The sequence below is a fragment of the Crocuta crocuta genome, unplaced genomic scaffold (assembly GCF_008692635.1).
Source record: "Crocuta crocuta isolate KB4526 unplaced genomic scaffold, BGI_CrCroc_1.0 scaffold25, whole genome shotgun sequence".
Lineage (NCBI taxonomy): Eukaryota > Metazoa > Chordata > Mammalia > Carnivora > Hyaenidae > Crocuta > Crocuta crocuta.
Window position 1 is genome coordinate 15,512,099 of NW_027532015.1, and position 23,396 is coordinate 15,535,494.

The 23,396-nt window shown below is 33.8% G+C and overlaps 1 non-coding gene and 1 pseudogene across 1 annotated transcript; both read left to right on the plus strand.

Moving 5' to 3' along the window:
• The window catches only part of LOC144241424 (forkhead box protein K2-like), a 93,557-nt pseudogene that overhangs the window by 11,972 nt on the left and 58,189 nt on the right, over nucleotides 1–23,396 (plus strand).
• On the plus strand, nucleotides 19,172–19,306 carry LOC144241604 (U4 spliceosomal RNA). Its single transcript, XR_013338121.1, has one exon. It is a non-coding gene; the product is annotated as a U4 spliceosomal RNA (small nuclear RNA).

The window sequence follows — 23,396 nt, forward strand, 5'->3', positions numbered from 1 at the left end:
TCTTCCAAAAATACTGTTAAGAAAGTAAAAAGGCAAGCCACACAGTAAGAGAAAATATTCATACTGCATATGTTGGACAAAGAACTTGCATCCAAAATATGTGAAGAAATCTTACACTGAGAAGCCTTAATAGTAAGAGCACAAACCATCCAAAACAGATACTTCTTAAAGAAGACATATGAATAGCCAAAAGGCAAATGAAATATGCTTAACATCACTGGTCATTAGAAGAATGTAAACTAAAATTACAATGACACGCCACTATATGTACACATTGGAATGACTAAAATTTAAAAGACTAACAATATCAAGTGTTGGTGATGATGTAGAACAACTGGAACACTCATACATTTTGGTTGAGAGACAAATGGTGCTATCACTTTGGATATCAATTTGGCAATTTCTTAAGAGCTCAGAAATTCATAAACAAATCTATGGAGTCTCCCAAATTCCTCCCCCAACACTATCTCCCATGCCTACCCAACCATCCACCCCACTTTCTGGTTCCCTAAAGCTCTCCTTTCCTCCAGCTAAAAAGCTGTCATTTTGTTTACCCTCCTCTGCTACTCATTCCCTGTGACTGCACCACTGGACGAAGTAGTGAGAGGATGCAGATAGAAAAATAGCACTAAGTGCTTGTCTTGCCTCCTTGGGACCTTACATCCTCCAAACAAAGAAGAAAGTTCCCTTCCCTCAGAGTCTCAAGCACCTGTGAACCTTCACTGCCACCCTTCTCATTTGCAGAAGAGCACTTTCATGTAGAGACTGAATGAGGGAAATTCTGAAGCTCCAGTTGTCCACTCCAATATGCACTTACAGATTTTGGCTACCTTGAATCTAAGCCAGAAGATTTAAGGAAAAAATGGGGAACTTACCACCAATTTAGTGGTACTTCAAATTCTCATATTCTTCTCCACCACATCTGCTACTATTTATTTTTTAGAGTCCTCAAATATCTGCTTTATGCATTGTCCAGGATTTATATGTACATTCAGTGAGAGATACAGAGTATTCCAAATGACTCTCTCCAAATTAATCTCTGCACTTACAAAATATAGCAACAAAGAGCTGTGCTTCTACTAAGTATTTTAATGCTGTTAAATGATGCTAATCTTTCATCCTAGGGAAGAGAAACAATATGAATATTCACCAAGTACAACCATGTACAACAGCAACTAAACTGTCCCCAAACAAAACTCCTTAGCAAACAAATATTCAACCAAAAAATTAGAAGTAGATTATTGGGGGGGGGAGTTCATCAGGAGTTCACATAATTTTTTAATTGTCAAAGTTTGGTTTAATTGTCAAAACATAGTAAGCCACTTTGTTATATAATCAGTAACAATTGTGTTCACAGTAAGATTTGTTCATGCAGTAAACTCTTAAACTGGTATATAAAATATGTCGTGTTTAATGTCACTGCTTTGTCAATAAATGCCTCAAGATGTCTTCTTCTCATATCTAGTAAATGTTATTTTGAAAGCTAGAATGAGATTCTGAGAAAGAGGTGGAAGAAATTTGAGAAAGAACCTATTCAAATACATCTTCCAACTTAGGTGCCAGGTAAAACTAAAATTTTCCCAATGGAGAGTCATTTCTTTTGATTTATATCTCATCTTTTCTTGGCTGATAATGCAAAATCCAAGGAGCCAAGGTGCTGAACACCCAGTACTTCACCACCCAGACCCCCACTTTGGTATAAGGCACTCGCCCCACCCAAAGGCTGAGCACATTCACTGCCTTCCTTGCTCAGCCCACATGGGGCAGCTCACCTTGATGGAAGGACCAATCAATGGGTTGGGGGCAGAGACAGGAAATAGGTACAAAGATCCACCTCAGTTCAAGAAATTGAGCTCCTGTGCTGTCCTTGGGATGGCTGAGGACTTTGTCAGTGCATTGCAGTTATTCTCTTTCTGCTCAAACTTGCTTCTAGTGCTACTGCTTATTCTTCACTTACCGTCCTGCAAATAAACCTGCCCACATAGTCTCTTTTGCAGAAATGGCCTAAGACAATTGAGCAAGAAAGAGGGAAAGGAAAACAATATCCTTTGTAAATTAGTTTTTCACATCACTTTCTGGCTTTACAGAAAGAAATCAGGGCAATCCAAAATACTAAGTCACTAAGAGGAGGCAGAGTGTGGGTGGAAATGCAAATCTTTGACTCAGTAATTTAATTCAAGATGATATATCTAAAAGTTACCAGAAAACCACATGAACATTTATTTTCAAAGCTGTTTGTTACATCATTGTGAAAGACATGAGAACAATATAAATGTCCAAGAATGGGGCATTTATTAAATAAATTATGGAAACCTCAAATGATGGCTATTCCATTAAAGATCACATTACATACATCCTGCTAAGAGAAAAAAGTTAACTAACATATACTCTCAATTGCCTTAAAAATGCTTATTTATAAATATGTAGTTTTAAATTTTTTTTAATGTTTTATTTATTTCTAGGAGAGAGAGAGAGACAGCATGAGCAGGGGAGGGTCAGAGAGAGAGGGAGTCACAGACTGAAACAGGCTCCAGGCTCTGAGCTGGCAGGCAGCACAGAGCCCGACGCGGGGCTCGAACCCACGAACTGCGACATCATGACCTAAGCGAAAGTCGGACGCTTAACCGACTAAGCCACCCAGGCGCCCCTAGAAATATGTAGTTTTAAAACAATGGTGATTTGCTATCTGGTGAGAATATGCATGATTTTTATTTTCTTTATATTTTTCTGATTTTATTAATTTGTACAACAAAGCTGAATTGCATCGAAATCAGAAAAAATCATTTTATAAAAAAATTGCTTAAACAGACATATACCTACACAAAATTTCTTAAGTCAAAACAATTACTAAAATGAAGGTTAAAAAATATACTTCCTAAAAGTTCATTATGAATTTAATGAATTTGTAAAATATTTCAATGATTAGAATTCATATTTACACATTAAGAGAAGACTCCTCGTTTATGAAACTCTATAGCAACTAGCTCTATTTTGAAACTGAATCCTCAAAAATACAGTGTGTGTATTTTTGAGTTCACAAGAATTTCTTTGGTGGCTAGAGAAGTCAAACACTCATGATTTAAAAAATAGAAGAATAAATATAACAAATAATCCATGATAAGACTATATTAGGAATATATAAAGATGGTGGCCAGGGACTAATTCCCTATGAGGTTATTTTTATACATTTGAATAAGAAAATATAAATAAATAAACATTTAAGAGTTGTACACAGTTGTGCAAATAAAGTATCAATAAATACTGCAGAATCAATAAATCAATAAATACTGCAGAAATGGACATTTTTGAGGATGTAGTACCAATGACAATATATATGTAAATAATGAAAAGCAAATATTGTATAAGGATTATGACAATGACCATGACTTAATAGATTTGAAATTACAAGGCCATATTATAACATATATACCTATAATTTACAGGATATTCTTTGACACAGCAAAAGTTAGTTTTGCTTGAACTTTAGTAAAAGGTTGAAAGACCAACAAAAGCAATAGTGAATTTTTTAACAAATAATATCATGCATTCTCATATACAACCGTTTTTTTTCTTGTTTTTACTAAGGAAATGAATTGCCACACCAAATTAAAAAAAAAAAATAGCTGTGAAGAATGTGAGTAGCAACATACAGCCAGATTGAGAAGGTACAGGACATAGTCATTGCGAGAAAAGATTAGTCCTAATTTCACTGAGACCCACAGAAGCTGTAAAGCAGTTAAGATGCAACATTACTACTTATATTAACACTAACTGAACTGATGTGAGATCTTAATGATCATGGATGTAGCTATGGGTCACACAAAGGAGTGACTCAGAAAAATAGATTGACAGTGCTTGGGCAGTGACCAAGGAGACAATAAGACAGGGAGAAAATGTGATTTTGCTATATCTTAGGTGATGGCAATGGATTTGTATTATTTTTTAATTCATTTAGTTAGAAAAATTTGACTCGTGACTACAAAATAATATTTAAGTTAGGAAAAGGATTATGTATTATCCTGTTTTACATAAAAATAATTTTGTAGAGCACCATAGAACATCAGTTGATTAGAGTCACTTTTACATCCATGATAATTTTAAGAAGGTAATAAATTCAAGTTAATGATAAAAATTGCTTTTCATTACTAAAAGTGTGCTAACAAGTGTGCAGCTATTTCTAGGTTGCTAATGACTTTCAGGCCTCTTGATTTGCCTTCTTTAAGGTGTTTTTTCTTTTCTTCTTTAATGGTTACAAATATATGAATGTCCAGGAATACATGCTATAACAAGAAAGAACAAAATAAATATGAAAAGGAAACAGAGAATGTCAATGAGATTGACTTTTAGATTGGGAGGAAGGAAAGTTTTACATAAGCATATCTAAGCCTCAGTTCCAGAATTTGCTCTAGAACCCTAGAATGCAGTAGAACTGAGATTCTACTGAATACAGCTTTTATGAGAGACCCATCCTAGTGAAAACGTCATAAAAAACTATGTTGTTTATTTTCAGCGTGTTTTCCGTCATATTTTCTACTCATTAAAAATTAGCAAAAGACAAAATATTTCAAAAATAGCTTCTCAATGAGTCTGAAGTAATAGGAATGCGAAGAGCTGAGAGTACATTCTGACCTGTGAGTGACGTGATCCTTTAGTTAGAAATCAACCAGAAAGTGGCAGGTATTCCTCTGCATGGTAACCTCCATTTACAATGAAATAAAATATGGTCAAAGGGATAATTTAAGGATTAGAAGCTCGCCAAGGCCTTCTTTACATGGAAGTATAATCAACTTTTCTGTGACACCACACTGGACAGATTCTCTAAAATGTATACATTGCATAGTGACCTTAAAAGAGCAGCTCGAAGCAGCTGACCAGATTAATTCACTGGTCACCAGCTACCTGGGGTTCTGGATTTACAAGGTATGTATAAACATGAAAATGTTTGTGAAAATATTTCAACTCAGTGAGAATTTTTCCAAAAGAATTCTTTTGAAATTCTGGGAGAGAATAGTGAAGAGCTGAAGTAACATTTAGTTAAACTTCTAGTCCATTAGTAATAACAATATTTTTTAAAGCAAAAATTAAAAGAAAGACTTTTTTCTAGCTTTTATTGAGGTATGTTAAGAATAAGAATTGTTCACATTCAAATATGCAATGTGATTTTTTTTAAGTTGTACATGATTATTTAATACACATTGTGAAATGATTACCATAATCAAGTAACATATTCATTACCTCTACAGTTACCTTTTGTGTGTGATTAGGTAAGAACACTTAAGTTCTACTCTCTTAGCAGACTTCAAATATACAGTATAATATTATTAACTATAATATTCATACTGTACATTAGGTCCCAAGCACTTATTCATCTTATACCTGAAAATTTGTACTCTCTTATCAACATTCTCCTCCATTTCCTCTACCCTGCCCCCAGTCTCTGACAACCACCATTCTTACTCTCTGGTTTTATAACTTAGACTTTTTCAGATGCCACATATAAGTGAGATCATAATAGTATCTGACTTTCTGTGTCTGGGTTACTTCACTTAGCATAGTGTCCTCCAAGTTCATCCATGCTATTGCAAATGGCAAAATTTCCTTCCTTATTATGGCTAAATAATTCCATTGTGTATATGTACTACATTTTTTTTTTTATCCATTCATCCATCAACTGACACTTAAGTTGTTTCCATGCCTTGGCTATTGTGAATAATGCTACAATGAATGTAGGAATGCAGATATCTCTTTGAGGTATTGAATTAATTTCCTTTGGATATATATATCCGGAAATCAGATCGCTGGATCATATGGTAGTTCTATTTTTTAATAGTTCCATTTTAAATTTCTTGAGACAACTCCATAGAGTTTTTCATAGGGATAGGACCAATTTATATTACTTTTCTTTACATTCCCCAAGTTTTCCCTTTTCTCCCCATCCTCACTAACACTTGTTATTCCCTATCTTTATGATAAATTTCTAATAGCCATCCTAACAGGTATGATGTAGTATCTCATTGTGGTTTTGGTTTGCATTTCCCTAATGATTAGTGATGTTGAGCACTCTCTCATATACTATTGTATATCTTCTTTGGAAAAATGTCCATTCACATCCTTGCCCGTCTTTTAAATCAAGCTACTTGTGGGTTTTTTGTTATGAAGTTGGATACGTTCCTTATATATTTCTTATACTAATCTCTTTTCAGATACATGGTTTGCAAATATTTTCTCCCATTCTGTAGGCTGCCTTTTCATTTTGTTGGTTATTTTCTTTTCTGTACAGAAGCTTTTTAGTTTGATATAGTCTCATTTGTTTATTCTTGCTTTAGTTGCCTATGCTTTTGATGAAGAAAAACTCATTGCCAAGACTGATGTCAAAGAGATTACCCACTGTGTTTTCTTCTAGAAGTTTTATGGCCTTAAGTCTTACATTTAAGTCTTTAATCAATTTTGAGTTAATTTTTGTATATGGTATAAAAGTCCAAATTCATTCTTTTGCTTCTGGATTTCAAGTTTTACCAACATTTTCCCTTTCCCATTGTATATTCTTGGCACCCTTGTCAAGGATTAGTTTACCCCATATATGTGTGGATTTATTTCTGGGCTCTCAATTCTCTTCAGTAGGTCTGTGTGCCTGTTTTTATCCTGATACCATATGACTTTGATTACTATAGCTTTGGAATAGTTTGAAATCAGTAAGTGTGATGACTCCAGCCTTTATTTTTCTTTGTCCTCCTTGCTGTCCCTCTTTGGCTATTTGGGGTCTTTTGGCTCCTCACTTTCTTTCACTGATGTCTTATAGTTGTCAAAAAATGGTTTTAAAAATTATTTCACGCTATTATTATTAGCAAGGTCACTGGAAGTGGATTTCTACTTAACATAAACATAAACACATTCAATCTTTGCTTAATTATTCATCACTGATATACTTGTAACATTTCCTTTAATACTTAATTGGTCTTTTAAAAAAGCAACTCTAGATTTGTTATATGCAGAGACTCCTAGATATTATGGTAATAATATTTTGTAAATATTGTATAATATTATATAAATATTGTATAAAAGATTAAGTCTTCAAACATATTTCATCTTCTAAGGTGAAACATAACCATTTAGTTCATTAATATTAATAGTATATTAGAATAATGGTATGCTGTGGACTACCTAGATTTTTTTACTATCTTATGAACATAATTTTTGCTTCTCCATGGCTCTGCCTTTGTTCACATCATTCCAATGCCTTGATGTCATAGAAATCTTCACAAAGGCAAATGAAATTATAATTACAACAACCTTCACTCCCATCCAACTATCTGGTAATTGTGTTCTTCCACAGGAAACTGAAATTTGGTAAACATAAAATAAGGTCCTGATTACCATAATAATCATTATTTTTTAAGAATTTATTAAGTGCTAGGATTTCTAGATCCTTTCTGTACAGTTTCTCACTTCATCTATATGAAACCCTTAAAAGTAGGTTCCATTTATATCCCATTTCACAGTTGAGGAAACTGAGACACACAAATTTATCTTGCTCCAGGTCATTCAAGAATAAGTGTAATGTTTGGAGTAATATTCAAGTAGTTTGGTTCTTGTATTCAGGTAATTTCATCCCTATATACTTAACTATTTCACTATATACGTTAGGGTATCTGGCATTTTACAAATTCTGGAAGTATCTTCAAGATACCGGTTTTGCTATATCCTCAGTGGCTATTTTTTATAGTCCCACCCCATTCAACACTGCTATAAAGATGAAAAACAGCTCCTTTGAGGAAAATGTGTATTGTCTATAGACTGAAATCCTTCATATGTTGAATAAGTCTTGTAAAAACACTAAATAAAATTTCATATATGTTAGATAATGATCTGGCAAACAAAGGCAAGCTGAGGGCAAAGCACAAGCTAACACCCCTCTCCTGCAGGTGGGATATGTGTGATATTCCTCAGGCACTCCTGGCTACCCAAGAACAAAGGAAAGGGAAAAACAAATGTTAACTGATAAAGATCACAGTCCTACAGGACATGAGTCTCATTCAGTTTACAACTGTCTTAAAGATTTACAGGGGAAAAAAGCAATTTTATCAATAGCCAAATCTCCAGAAACTATAGATTCAATTTCTTGGAACCCTGACACCAGCCTTCATAGGACAGAAAATCTTATATAATCAGTCACTTCTTACAACCCCAGTGCAGCTCTTTCTGCCCACAGGTCCTGTCCCTGTGCTTTAATAAAACCACCTTTTTGCATTGAAGACATCTCATCTCAAGAATTCTTTCTTGGCTGTGGGCTCCAAATCCAACACTTCAAACCACATCAGATAATATGTATATATCTTGTTTTATTTTATGTATCTTGCTTGCAAATAGGGAGACATTAATATGTTTGTATTTCCTTTTTTATATGCAAAATATTATGTGGTTAGAAACTTTAAAAAAATCTAAGGAAAACAAATACCACCATCCTTCAATTCAGAGAGAATCCCAGAGGAAATCACAGAGTCTCTGGTTCCATATATTATTTTACATAAATCTCAGACATAGAAAGATATGTGTTACTTACAGATCACAAAAACATACCGGTAAACACATTTTTAAAAGTTCACTCTGATGTAAATGGTAAATACGCTAATATACTAAGAAAACATTTTTCATCAATAATGTTAGTAACATGATGTATGATTCAAGATTAGTGAAATGTTGCAGTAGAAAAGATTATTTTAAATTTGTGTAAGTGTAAATTTGTACAATAATGTCATTTGCAGGACTAGAGATGCATGCAAAGATACATGCACTAAGGTGCTCATTTCAGTGTATTTTAAACAATAACAAAGATTCAGAAACACCTTAAGTATCTCAAATGTCTAACCAGAGAGGAATGGTTAAATAAAATCTAGTAGATATGTAGTAGAATATAATGTGGCCATTATCATTTATTTTATTTTTTATGTCTGAGGACATGATAAGATCTTCACAAAACAAATTCTGAACCAGGATTCTTAAAATGTATGCTTTTCAATAGACGACCTGGTGCCTCAGCAAATAGATCCTTGAGGGTCCCCTGCAGGTTTTTAGGCATGTATCAACTATCAGGGAGGACAGACACCATAAGGGAGCCTCAGATACACATTTTCTCATCCACATCCTACTCCTAAGAGTCATAATTGAGGTAAGCAAGTGTTTTTAATGAAGATATTGCATCTATAGGAATTTGCACTACATAAAACCCAATTCAAAATCAATTATATCATTAACATTTGTTGTGAAAATAAAGAACTTGTATGCCTACAGTGTTCAATAATAGGTCTTTAATATAACTTTTAAAGTTACAAATATACCATTTATTAAAATCTGCTATAGAAGAAAAACACAAAGCAATTTGTACACAAACACGTACACACCCATACACACATCTTGTAAAATTACTAAGTAAAAGTTTGATACTGTTCTGAGTACTTATTGGACATACTTACACACAAGATTGCTGTTTTGAGATTAATCCTTTCTAATAATAGCAGTTTTAATGGAAGTCTCTTTAAATACTCTAAGTTAAATGCTACAACTTCCCTGGTTTGGAGCATGTACCAGAGAGAAGAATTATGGAGAGGAGGCAGTCTGGTCAGGTAGAAAGTGCTACCTGAGAAGGAGAAGGGACAAAGAAGAAGCTGGAATAGGAGTGGAAATGGGGATTCAATCTCTTGAGTAGAATGTTGTAACCCTTTGGGTGTCCATTTCCTCATCTGGCCTATGGTGGGTACTGATAACTACTCAGCCTGGGTGACGTGATGGCGGTGATGATCAAATGTAACAATGCTGTGAAAGTATTTTGTTCAACTACACCTCCCAGGTGTTATTAATCACTGAGCTAAGGTAGAAGCCTACTCTGAATCTCAATTTCTTCATACACTGCAGAGATGGAACAAATTAAAGTTTTTTCAAAAATTATTTTTGGAATAGAACTTAATTTTCAAATCTCAGAACTTTGAAATATAGAACCTATGGAACAATGGTCTCAAATCGGCAAAATCTGTCATTTAAATTTGTATTTTTCAATAAAATTCAAATAATTCTTCATTACCTGCATGCCTGCTCCATCCTATAGTCTCTTGTTGCTTCAAATAATACAATAAAATTACCTGCTGCCAGTTTTCTTTTAAAAAATTTATCATGGCTAATTAAGCTTTAAATTAATTTTATTTTGCACTCATAGCAGAAAATATTTAGCAGATCGTCAAAGCATATAATAAACAAAATGATTATTAGAGGGTTTATTTTTAACTAGTATTCATAAGTTTATTGAATATCTGCATTGAAATAGTAAATGTTCTACATACTTTTGGTTGGATAATGACTTTCCTGCTAAGAGGAGGGCCTTCATCAAAGTCATGTTACAAATGAAAAGTATAATGAGAAACAGAAATATTTTCTGACTTCTAACAATGTTCCATTCACTAAATCATACTCACTTTTTTTTAAACATGAAAAAAGCATGACAAATGTGGAATCCTTTCCAAACCAACCTTCTTTACCTCCAAAATGACTTTACCATAAACCCTGAAATATTTCCTCCTTTTACAGAACCAAGCAAACATTATTTTTATAGAAGCCACGGCTAGGTATGCCTGTGTATATAACAGTCTCCATACCTTCCTTACTATTACTCTACTTTCTATACATTTGAACTTCTTTTATTAATTTTATTAAGTATCCCTTTGTTCAAAAGGGAACAGGCTATCATTTGTGATGTGACTGGACAAATCTGTCCTTTAAGAACCGTAGCTATTTTCCATGGAACGTTTTGACTCTATAACATGCATTGTCATTACCTATATATTTTCCCCAAGTTAATCATAATGAAATCCTCATTAAAACATTTTAAAACTAAAAATAGATTGTCAGTCTTTTTATGGTTATAAAAATGTCTAAGTGCATAAAACTATAAATAAAGTATATTTAAAAACAGTAAGAAAATAAAATCATCTATAGTCCTCTACTTAGAAATACCTTGATAAATATTTTTTCATATATTAAATGCCCATATAACCATGTGTTATTAAAATTAGCCCTTGCTTTCCAGATAATCAATATTGCATAGATTTCTTTTATGACTTCATGATTTCAATACACGATGTCATGATTTCAATAAATATAAGCATCATTATCTTAATAGTTCTCTAGTAATCCACGGCATAGACATACCAACATATATTTTTACCAATTTTATATTAATGTAACAAACAACATTTTCATGTATTTGCTATTATAAACAATTTAGTGCCTAATATCCTTATTCTCAGAGATGATATTAGAAATATATAATGGCCCAAGCATCAATCAATGAAAAATGATGTCAACTATAAAATACACACACACACACACAAGATAGCCTTACATGTGCAACCGGGTCTACATTAGTCTGGATTAAACTTTTACAATTTTCCATGTTTCACTCATTTTTTTTTGCAATAAATTATTCAAAATGGAACTGCTGGGTCAAAACTACACACCTTTAAAAAGGATTTTGAAACATAGTCTTAAAATGTCCCTCCAAATAGTTATTCATTTATACTCCCACCAACAAAAGGAATGGAAATTGGAGTACCAATTCTCTAACATTCTTGACAACACTGAATATTATAAGCTTTGTAAAGAATCTCCACTAACTGATGTGCAAAAGATAATATCTAATAGATTATATCAAAGACCTCAAATCTTTGTTGCTGCATCTATCCATGTGACTACCATGTGACTTTGCAATCCCTCCTATTAAAAGATAAATATATGTTTGTCCTTTGATTATGAGTTTGGTCACGTCTTTTGCTTTGTTCAATGATAAGCTGGCAGATAAGACACAAGCAAAGGCTTGGTACACAAACATTTGACCAACTGGGCTTGCACTTTTATACTTTTACCATTGCCACAAGAAAGACATGCTGAACTAGCCAAGTGATACCAAAAAAAAAAAAAAAAAAATGGGTGAGAAGTACATGGAACGCTAGCAGAGTATGAAAGACACATGGAGCAGACCTGCTCTAGGTAAACAATCCTAGGCAAGTCTCAGCTACACACAGGCACCAGCTACATATAGAAACAAAAGCAAGCCTAGGAAATATCATTTCAAGGCAGACAACTCACAGCCAACCAAAAGATGTGTGAGTTTTGATAACAAACCATTGTGTTCTTAGCCATTGAATTTGGGAATGGTGTTACACAAAAATGGCTAATGATACAATATGTCCTTTAATTTCAACTTATTTGGTTAACTTTTATGTTTGGTGTTCCTTTACATTTCTTTCTTTATGGTTTCTTTGCTCACATCATCCATCATTTTGGTTAGAGTAGTTGCCTTTTTATTATTGATTGTATAAATGGTATATTTCATCTATTATATATGCTATAATATCTTCTTAGCTTACTATTCACCTTTTATAATCATATGCTGATTTTAGCATATAAAAATGAAAAGTTCATGTACTTAAATCTGTATTTTCCTCAATTAATTTACCTTTGGTGACCTACTCAGAAAGATCTTCTCTCTTATATCAAGATTTTAAAAAATATTTACCTCTGTTTTCTTTTAATGTTAATGCTTATATTGCTTCTGTTTTTACAGTTAAATATTTATTGTGCTATAAAGTTATGAAATAGGGAATCTAACATCAATATTTTAACAGACATTGTTCCAATACTATTTGCTGAATAATTTATTCCTTCAATTTGAAATAACATGCATCATATACTAAATGTTCCCAAAATGCTAAGGTTTGTTCCTAGTTGTTCTATTTCATTGATTTATTGATACATTTCTATTCAAGTGCCTCAGTGATTTATTTTTTATCAGCTTAATACAATTTTAAATCTTGGTGATAAAATGCTCATCTACTACCCTTCTTACCACATACAAAAAATTGTGTAGACCATTTTAGAAATGTATTCTTCCAAGTTAGTTTTAGAAGTATTTACTGTAGTTTTCAGAAGTTTCATTTGAATCTAGTTAATTCAGGGAAAATGGCTAATGTATGATACTTAGTCTTCTTATTTAAAATATGGCATGTATTTTAAATTATTCAAGTATTATTAAATCTGTATCAACATTTTGGAGTTATTTTTATCATGTGAGTCCTTTATAACTCCACTTAAATTTCTTCTTAGGTATTTCATATTTTTGTGGCTGCCACAGAAGGATTCTTTTTCATTAGAATATGAATGGCCTTCCTTGTATAAAAAAGATATTGATTTTGTAGCCAATCATTTTATTACACTGTTTCATCCAGTAAATTTTCATTTGATTCTCTTGAATAGACAACTACATAATCTTTGGAGGTACTCCTCTAAAATAAACACCATTATAAATAGAAAGGATATATTTTTGCTTTAAAATACAGAATACATTATTTCACACTGTATATACTCTGCAAAACCTCTTTGAAAATCAAAAACAGAGATTAAGTCAAGCATTTTCAGCAACTTATTGGTTATAAATTTTCAAAGTTTTCTTCATGATTTTTTTTAATCTATTCAAATTGACAAAGATTTTCTACTTATAAAATAGTTGAAACTTTTGGTGACAAATTTTGAAAATCATTATATTTTAGATAATAAAACCTGCTGGTGAATACTGAAAAGCTCTTGATCTTGAAGCCTTACGAATTCTGCCCTCTCAGTCAAGAGCTTCTCGCCTGTATTCCAGTTAGCTTCTCCTTCTAGGTGCTAGTGGACAATTTTAGAAATTCAGATCTACTCAACTGTCATCTGTAATATTAAAAAGAGAGCAGGGTCCAGACTGCAGGAAAAATGTAAGTAAACACATAAAATATCTTCTAAGTAGTGTTTTTTATTTTATTCTAGTTGTTATTATAGTTCATAAATTAGGAAATGCAATTGTGTGTATATTTATTTGTATGTGTATATATATTTATATATGTGTGTATATACTTATATATGTGTCTGTATATATATATGTGCATATATATATTACAAATGTAATTATTTAATAAAATGCTTAGAATTTCTGTCTGTAAAAACCAAACTTTAAACCTTTATTAAACTAAATTTAAATAACAAAATAGAACAAAATGGAGGAGGCTGATTTCTACAATTTTTGTAACATACAGAATTAGAAAGGTGTATCACCCTCACTATATATCTTCCATAATAGTAGCATTACAATGAAAAATAAGTGAGTGAGACATATACAAATCTGAACTCCCTTTAGATAATCTGCATGTTCCTGGAAAGTTCTATGGACAAAGAATTTCTAAACTTGAATAGCATGTTTCATTGATTCTAGACCATACTATAAAACTTTATTAACATATTTGCAATCAGAATGCATTTTATAATAAGTGTTATATCATTGTTTAATCAGTAACATTCCTTATTTTAGTGATACATTACATAACTGTGTATCTTACAATCAATGGTATTTAAGATTAGATGTACTATCACATTTATACCTAATAGAGGAGCTCAGGAGTTTACATTATGTGTGACCATTTTGTAAAGGATCTTTTCATAAAAAATAATCCATCTCTACTTTAGACTTTTTTAAGTCAGCAGATTGTAATGTTTTCAGGGTTATCAGCTTCTTTAAAAATTACTGATTAATTATGAGCAGTTGCCCCTAAGAGTGTGCACATACCCCACATCTCACCCAGTTTAATTAATTTAATACAATGACATAATTTAATATAATGAACTCCTAGTACGGTAGCTTTTTACATCATCATAGGCTATAAACATTTTAAAATTACTGTAATGCAGATATTTCATCATTCATCATTTGCAGAAGATTATAATACACAATCAGGATTGACATTCCCTTCTAGCTCATCCAATCTCTAGATAATCTGTGGATTATCTGCATTAAAAACACATTGTTTCTGTAACATGCATATTCTTGCATCCCACATTATACACCATGAATCTGATTCTGTTCTGGGCATGGTCTCTGTACTAGTAATTTTTAAAAGCTCTCTCTCTTTGCTATTCAAATTGTGGTCCACAGACTAGCAGCATCAACATCCCCTGGGGCCTTATTATAAATGCAGAATTAAAGATCTATAGTGTATTATTTGATCCTTTCTCCCATCAAAAATACTGCAAAATGTTCTCAGGCTTTGGGAAAAAAAAGCACAGCTAAGAAATACTGTAAAGAGAGAGATAAGAGCAGCAGGCATAATTTAGTGACTGTGTATGTTGTGTGTGTGTGTTGTTTGTTTTCTCCAATGGCTCAAGATTATTATTCTGACCTTACTTTTGAGGTTTTTTTGTTTATTTGTTCTTTGTTTTTAATCATGGAAAGGCAAACTAAACTTACAAGATTATTTTGCTAAGACCAGCATTTTAGAGGAGTTTTGCTTTCTTCTATAATCTGGGAAGATAAACTGACCTATGACCTTTTGCACAATCTGTAACTCTCCAGAACCTGTAAGAAAACCACAGAAACAACCACATTTATGTACATCAGCACCATAGTAAAACCATGTGAGCAACAAGGTGGAAATAACAGGCTTAGGCCAGTGCTGTTGGAATGAACTGTAAAAAATATTCACTAGAGTGGACCTCCAAATAAAGCCCCATGAACAGCAAACAGCATTTAACTTGTGTGTTAGGTAGCATGTTTGCTCAGTAACATGCTCTAACAAGAAGCTGGGCCCTATGTCATTTTTATCATATTCTTCCTCCTTCAGAATTTTAATAGGAGGTTAACTACAAACTTTTAACTGATACTTAATAGAATTAACCTAATAACTATGAAACTGGACACAGTTATATTACTAAGCTTCTCCAGGTCATTCATTGATTAGTCTTTTGTTCACTATGCAAGAAAGCCAATTTTGTTATTTCTGCCATCTTTGTGACTAGTTAATAAAAAGAGTGTTACCAAATAATGTGTAGTTGATCTACTTGTAAGGATGGAATTGGAGCTTAACCAACAGTAGAGGGGATGCTAGGTAGTCCCCTGGTTATTTTACCTAGATAAAACAGTCTACTATTTGTACAATCTCCTTCTTGAACAGTCTACTTCTTGGTTCTTTTTTTTTTTTTTTTCTGAGAGAGAGAGAGAGAGAGAGACATTGTGAGCAGGGGAGGGTCAGAGAGACAGGGAGACACAGAATCTGAAACAGGCTCCAGGCTCTCAGCTAGCTGTCAGCATAGAGCCTAACGCGGGGCTCAAACCCACAAACCATGAGATCATGACCTGAGCCAAAGTCAGACGCCCAACCGACTGAGCCACCCAGGCACCCCTACTTCTTTGTTCTTGACTGTCAGCTCTATCAGTTCCCCTGCCTGGGATGTTCTTTCACTGATTTTGCACCAGTGCTTCCTGCTGACCATCTGGGACTTCCCTGACTGCCTATTCCAAAAAAGCTCGAGGTCCCTCTGATATATATGGTTTTACATTTTAAAAACTATCTCATTTTTCCCATGAGAATTTTTGCTCTAAAAGGGAAGGGAACTTGTCTATCTTGTGACCAAGTATATGGTTCCTAGAACCAAAAGGGAACTTGGCCTATTGAAGGCTTTCAATGAATATTCATTGAATAAAAGAATGATCCATGATAGCCCTAGGAATCAACTATTAGATATATCTAATAATCTGATATGTCAAATATTAATTTTAATCTACAATGAGAAAGCTGTGGTCAGGTATAATACTTTATTTCAAAATAAAACCTGGGCATTTATAAACTCTATTATATTATATCTACTTAGATTAGAAAAAGTTTATTTATCTTGTATTATTTCTCATCTATTCCTCACAGAAAGAAAGATTTGCCTCAGCCCCAACTATTAAAATTTGACTCTGTGGTTCTTATGCCTCAGGACAAGCCAGAGAGGAATATACCAATGAAAACTGCAGGAGATCTTTTGTTGATGGTTTCCTTTGCTGAGAAAACAGTTTTTATTTTGATGTAGTCCCAATAGTTTATTTTTGCTTTTGTTCCCTTGCTTGAGGAGACATATCTAGAAAGAAGTTGCTGTGGCCAGTGTCAAAGAAGTTACTGCCAATGTACTCTCCTATGAGTTTTATGGTTGCAGGTCTCACATTCAAGTCTTCAAACCATTCTGAGTTTATTTTTGTGTATGGTTTAAGAAAGTGGTCCAATTTCATTCTTTTGCATGTAGCTGTCCAGTTTTCTAGCACCATTTATTAAAAAGGCTGTCATTTACCCAATGTATATTCTTCTTTCCTTTGTCACAGAATAATTGATGACATACATGTGGGTTTATCCCTGGAGTCTCTATTCTGCTCCATTGATCTATGTATCTACACTGTTTTGAGTACTACAGCTTTGCAGTATAATCTTGAAATCTGGAATTGAAATACCTCCTGTTTTGTTCTTTCTTAAGATTATTTTGGCTATTCAGTCTTTTGTGGTTCCAAAAAAAACTTTAATATTGTTTGTTCTAGTTCTGTGAAAATTTCTGTTGGTATTTTGATAAGGATTGCTTTGTATATGTAGATTGCTTTGGGTAGTATGGACATTTTAACAATATCAGTTCTTACAATCTATAAGCATGGAATGTTTTCCATTTCTCTGTGTCATCTTTAATTTCTTTCATCAATATTTTATATAGTTTTCAGAGTACAGCTCTTTTACCTCTTTGGTTAAGTTTATTCCTAGGTATTTTATACTTTTTGGTGCAATTGTAAATGGAATTGTTTTCTTAATTTGTCTTTCTGCTACTTAATTAGTAGATAGTAATGCTACTGATTTTCTAGATATTAATTTTGTATTCTGCAACTTTACTGAATTCATTTATGAATTTATTCACTTCTAAAATTTTTTGGGTGGAATCTTTAGGGTTTTTTTATGTATAGTATCATGTCATCTGCAAATAGTGACAGTTTAACCTCTTTCTTACCAATATGGATGCCTCTTATTTCCTTTTCCTGTCTGATTGTTATGATTAAGACTTCTAGTACTGTACTGAATAAAAGTGGTGAGAGTAGACATCTTTGTCTTCTCCTGACCTTAGAGTGAAAGCTCTCAGTTTTTCACCATCACATGTGATATTAGTTGTGAATAGACCTTTTTCCAAAGAAAACATACAGATGGCCAACAGGTACATGAAAAGATGCTCAACGTAACTACTTATCAGTGCAACGCAAATCAAAATCACCATGAGATACCACCTTACACCCATAAAGAAGGCAACAGGTAAGTGTTGGCAAGAACGTGAAGGAAAGGGAACTCTTGTACATTGTTGCTGGGAACGTAAATTGGCATAGCCACTATGGAAAGGCAATTTGGAGGTTCCTCAAAAAATTAAAAGTAGGGGGGGCGCCTGGGTGGCTTAGTCGGTTAAGCGTCCGACTTTCGCTTAGGTCATGATCTCGCGGTTCGTGGGTTCGAGCCCCGCGTCGGGCTCTGTGCTGACTGCCAGCTCAGAGCCTGGAGCCTGTTTCAGTCTGTGACTCCCTCTCTCTCTGACCCTCCCCTGCTCACGCTGTCTCTCTCTCTCTCTCTCTCTCTCCTAGAAATAAATAAAACATTAAAAAAAATTAAAAGTAGGGGTGTATGGGGGACTCAGTCAGTTAAGAGTTTGACTTCAGTTCAGGTCATGATCTCATGGTTCATGAGTTCAAGCCCTATGTTGGGCTCTGTGCTGACAGCTCAGAGCCTGAAGCCTGCTTTGGATTCTGTGTCTCCCTCTCTCTCTGCTCCTCCACCACTCGTGCTCTGTCTCTTTCTCTCTCTCAAAAATAAATAAATAAATAAATAAACATTAAAAAATTTAAAAGTAGAACTACAATATGAGCCAACAATCTCACTTTTCTGTACATAACCAAAGTAAATGAAATCACTATCTCAAAAAGATATTTACATCTGCATGTTTATTGATACCTTAATCACAACAGACAGGACACAGAAACAACCTAAGAGTCTGTCAATGGATAAAAGAATTAATAATAGCATATATATATATATATACACAAGTGTATATGTGTGTGTGTGTATATATAGTATGTATATAATGTATAATATATATAATGTATATATACATATACAGTATAATGTATATATATATAGTATAGTTAACATATATCTGTATATAATTCAGTTGTATATTTAAAAAAGGAGGAAATCTTGCCATTTGCAACAATATGGATGAGCTCTGAGGTCATTATATTAAACGAAAAAAATCAGACAAAGACAAATACAACTTTGCGCGATGGCACTATTATAGCCAATGAGGTTTATCCAAGGCACGATTATTGCTAATAGACAAAGACAAATACTATATGACCTCACTTATATGTATATATAAAAAATTAAATATTAAAAATTGAACTCAGCGAAAAAATGCAAAAGATGTTGCTATTTCTGCAAAATATTCACTGATTTCCAAACAGATTTTCAAATGAAATTTTAAAAAGCATTCTCATATTTTGGGTGCTTATTTTACTGCCTTATAACCTTCTATAAGTGTATCTATTTCCAAATTTAAGTGATATTTATTTGATTCCAAAACAAATTTATTCACTGCACAACCTTTCAATCTAGGTCTACACTTACCAGCTATTAAGAACCTCTGTAGTAACATTTCATGCTGTGGAAGTGTGAAATGTAGCTTCCCCAGAGAGAGAAGAAGCTTGTTAAGATAGAATTCAATTACTGTCCCTGCTTGGTCTAGGCATCAGAACCTGTCATTTAATATTTGGTACTGTTCATCTGTTCATATGACCCGGTTATCCACAAATATCAGTACCTGAAAATGTTCCATACCTTGCTAATTTGCAAATAACAACAACAACAAAATCTGTTGCAAGATGCTGAATCTTCACTCTAACGTTTTCTCCATCCAGCCATATTCTCAAAACTCTGAGGAATATGCTATAGATAATGATGGGCTTCCAGTCGCTTTTCACAAAATATTTGATGATGACCTTTGGGGAGTTTGAAAAGACAGTCTACACAGTGATTAAGAATGCAGACTCTGGAGTCAGACATCTGGGTCTGAAACCAGCCCTGCCAACAGTCTGCTGCAGGATTATAATTACATTATTTGGTGCTTCTGAACGTCAGGTCTCCTCCAAATAAGGGAAATAACAGTACCTACCTCAAAGTGTTGTAAGAATCACACATACCAAGGCATATAAACTCCTCAGCACAACACTAGGCACATACTCAGAAAGAAAAATATAATAACTGCTTTGTGGTCAATATTTTCCCAATTTGTAACTTATCTTTATAATGATATTGATTAGATTGGTGATATACTGGAATCTTTATTTTATGTCTTCCAAATCTGTACATATACTTCACAATTTCTCAGTCATACTGGCCTTCAGATAACTATTAGTACCAGCTGAGAGTTTAGTACGGATGTCATTTCTGTCCTTTCTGTGCGTTCTACCCCTTGTTATTCTTGTCCCACTCTAATGCACTGTGTTGGGGTCTTAGCGCTCTTTCTTTCCATTTTAGCCTTTGAATGCTCACTTTCTGAATCATTAGATGGTGGGTATGCATTAGCTGATTACGGGGGAAGGTTCTGATTCCTGCTTATATACTCTGCACCCAACAGTAACACTCAGTATTTCTCCTGATCAATCTGTCCTCTGACAGTAGACAGAACCCTCTGCTTCAGCCCCTGCATGAACCTGGCTTTCCACATAACTGTGGAAATGGAAAGGGGGAATTGGTTGAATGACACTTTCGGTAGCAAGAGACAATTCCTGGTTGAAGTTACAATAGATTCTCCCTGCCTCCACTGCCCACAAAAGTGAATGTCATAACATTTCCTATTTGACCTATTTAAGTATCTATCTATCTTCCCACAATAACTTAGGATATTGCCATTGAACTGCTACTTGCTTAATGCCATGTGATCTATGTGATCACAGATTTGATTACAAATAAGCATGGGTCCATTCTACAACTACCAATGATATATATGGCCAAGAGACATGAAATTTGTTTCTTATTTTCAACAGTTTGTAAAAAGACCAAGAATTCTCAGTTTCATAGTATGAGATGGTATTATTTGCTGAGAATATATCAAAAAGACAAATTTAAGTGTTTTCATCAGTAACAATTCTATTAGGATAAATTTAATAATAATAATTATAGTACAAGCTAATGGCAGTCATGGGTACAAAAGTAATACATATTTGTTGTAGAAAAATTTTACATATGTGAAGAAGTATACATAAGATATTTAAATAACCTGGGTTTCCTCTTTCCTCTTTCTTAGATCATGCCTCATCTGGCCACTGCCAATACTTCTAATTATAAATTTGAATTATCGAGCCACAAAATTGGGATTTTCTTTATTTTCTTGATCACGGAACTTACTTTCTCTCTTAAGCTTTTTTACTGGTAGAAACACATTATTAGCCAAAACATGATACTCTTAGTTTATTCTAATTTTTTTCCTTAGTAAAATTAGAATTTCCCTACTTTTATTCTTTTTTTCTTTTCCATGGTTATAGTTTCATTCTAGAGATCTATGTAAGAACAGGGCATCTGGAAGGATGTGGGATGTGGTAGGTGTCTGGTCCTCAATCACCATGCCCTGACAGATGCTGCATGCTTTGTACATGGTCATCACAAAAAAACCGCTACCAGGTATCAACCCTGAACTGCCCTCATCCAAAAGGAGAATAACACTTAAGATATTTTTCCCCTACAAGTGTCTTAGTTTGAATTATTATACCTGGAAATGAATGAAGGTACAGACTAAGAGAAAGTGGAGTCAGCCAGTTTTCCATTCCAAGGACTACAGGTGAAGAACCAAGAAGAATGAGACAAGGAAGAATAAAAGACCAATATAAAGAGGTGTTATTGAGATTAATGCTGCGAACAGCATTAATTAACAGAGAGAGAGAAACAACGGACAGGATTGGCCTGGAACCATCAGCTAGACTTTGGTTTTGCTAAGAGTTGGCCTGACACTCACAGCTAGGTTCTCCTATTGGGCAAAAATAATTTTACATACCATTGACATCAGACAAGGCCAAGGCCACTCTGATTGTAACAGATTAGTACAAAAAAAGTCACTTCATAATTGTATCTAAAAACAGATAAAACATGAAATATTGCCCAAACCATTAAAATCAACCAAGGGTCTCCCTAATCTTGCTAATATGAGTGACTGCTATTTCTTTACCAGTTACAAATATAACCTCATTTCATTCCTCCCACTTATAGATAAGATATAAGATAGCCAATCATAGAATTATCTTTGCTTCCTGATCACATCCAAACCTGAGTAAAACACTGTTGTCTTGAACTATCTTCCAGAACACCTAACACAGCTAACAATTTGTTAGTAGTTTCTAACTGCCTCTTACATAAATGTCCCACAGTTCCCTGTGTGGTACATTGTCTCTGTCTGCAACAAGCAATAAGCTCAACTTGTTCAATATCAGATATATTCTTGGTGGTCTTTGGTTGTAGGGCATTGAGACACTCTATTACGCTGGTACCTCTTGATGAATTTATAGAATGTATCACAAACTTGTCCAGCAGAAGAAGAAAGGCAGAAGGAGCTGCGCATGAACTCGGACCAAGCAAGCTCCTAAGAGCTTCCTTGGTGATGGGGGGAGCCATGAAACAGAAAGTGAAGTGAGCCAGATTTCAATCCTAGCTACCTCTCAAATCAAAGGTATGAGTCTTCTCCTCAGTTCTCTTATCACTGCCTGCCATAGCATTCTGATCTTCCATAGGCACTTTAAGCAAACTCGGATTCCTTTGGACACAAGAATTGAGAGTTTGAGATGTTTGCACTGCAGTCTGGGTCAAACAGAGCTCTTCTTTTGCTCAGGCCTTACTTAAAGCTAGCAGCTTTTTAGGTCATCCAGTTAATAAAATGAGCAGTACTCCAAAATGTGGAAAAAATTGCCTCCAAAATGTAAACAGGCCCATTAAACATTGAAGAGTTCATTGTTTGTGAAGGTAACTAACTTTTCACAGCCAGGACTCTTGGATTCAAAAAAAACGTACTGTTTTTTGTGAAAATACAGACTCCTGTGTTTTCAGAAGTACATATACTCTAAAGAACCTACCATATAAGCAAATTTTCTTGTCCTATCACCTGATATCATCAATGTAATGAATTAGTATGATGTCCTATGCAATGGCCTGAGCCCCAGGAACTAATTGATTCAGTTAGTGAAAAACTAATTCTTTTGGTATCTTCTATATTTTAACATAGAAAAAAGAAAACATTTATAAGATCCCAATATTAAGACCACATATGGAACATTGGTGTAAATAGAGTAACTAGTTGATTCATCTGTCATCATTCTCCAAGATAGCTATCTTTCATTCTGGCCAAACTACAGAATTAAATGGTAATGTGACAAGAATCTCTATACTTAATATCACTCATGATGGTACCAAGTCTCCATGATCATTTTTTACTTTCTATTTCGAGAAGGAGGG